General features: G+C 40.8%; 1 non-coding gene across 1 annotated transcript; it reads right to left on the reverse strand.

The window, feature by feature from the left end:
* Positions 1-940: 940 nt before the first annotated feature.
* On the reverse strand, positions 941-1,011 carry trnal-uaa. Its single transcript has one exon. It is a non-coding gene; the product is annotated as a tRNA-Leu (tRNA).
* Between the last annotated feature and the right edge of the window lie 241 nt (positions 1,012-1,252).

Here is a 1,252-nt window from a genome sequence, read left to right on the forward strand (position 1 = left end):
ATTATATATATACACATTTTTTTATGCACAAAACTATGACCAAAATTGGACTAAATCAGGAAATAAAACAGAGTGATTGGCAGTAATGAGAACAGATAGAGGACATTCAGGGTTTACTGAAGACATCCTGCTACCGGCCAGGTTATCTCTGGAGAGAATGTTACTATGGTGACTGAAACAGAGAGAGAAGAAACTCTCTTTGTGAATCGGAAAAGTCAAAGAAGCAGGTTTACTGCTACTGTTTCACGAAGCAGTAAACCTGCTTCGTGAAACAGACCCCTGGTCTTCACACAGCATGCTGATGAGAGCAGCTGTGATTTTAAAACGGGTCGCTTGCCGAGTTGTTTCACTCAGTTAGATATGCGTCAGTGTGCTGTTCCCAGTGGCACTAAAAGCCGATCTTTCCCGGGTTTTTCATAACTGGAATATCAGTCGGGCATCCTGAAAGGTAGCTGTGGAAGTTTTATAACTGTCAATACAAACTTGAATGTCTCTAACCAGTGCTGCACCATGTTTATCGACTATAAACAGAGTTTTTTCGGCTTGTTAGATCAGAAGAGACTGGTGGGCTAAGTTGACTTCCAAATGATGCTCTCAATGCTATCACATAAATTAGCCTGTGGACCTGGATCTGGTGTTCACACAGCATGCCAATGAGAGCCACAGTGATTTTAACAAGGGTTGCTTGTCGAGTCCTTTAACTGGAATAGACACGGTTCAGTGAGCTATTCCCAGTGGGGCCAAAAGCCAATCTTCATGGGAGTTAAATGGGTTTTCAACCAGTGGGAAAAGGGTAGAACTCTTAAACGCTTGAGATTTTTTGTCTTTTTTTATTTCAATACACTAGAATGAGATTATTAGCAAAGCTTTATTGCTGCAAGCAGGAGAGTTTGGCCATGTGGTCTAGTGTTGCCAAGTACTGGGCTACCAAACAAGAGGTTACCAGGAGTGGGGTTCGAACCCACTCATTGGATCTTAAGTCCAACGCCTTAACCACTCGGCCATCCTGGTCACTGTGTTCTGCAAAAGTCTATATCGCACATCACAAAATATTAAAGTCAAACTTTATTTATAAGATGTAAACAGAGAAAAAGTTTTTTATCTTATTGAAACCTGAGGTAACGATGACTAGATACTGCTGTTAAAGGAGATGATGTACAGTTGGTCAATAAAGCTGTTTTGAATAAAAGTCGACTGGCCAGATGCAACATGTTTGTATTCTTATTGCAAATGTCTCTTAGTTTGTCTGCTA

The sequence above is a fragment of the Cyprinodon variegatus genome, unplaced genomic scaffold, assembly GCF_000732505.1.
Source record: "Cyprinodon variegatus isolate N-32 unplaced genomic scaffold, C_variegatus-1.0 Scaffold7223, whole genome shotgun sequence".
NCBI lineage: Eukaryota > Metazoa > Chordata > Actinopteri > Cyprinodontiformes > Cyprinodontidae > Cyprinodon > Cyprinodon variegatus.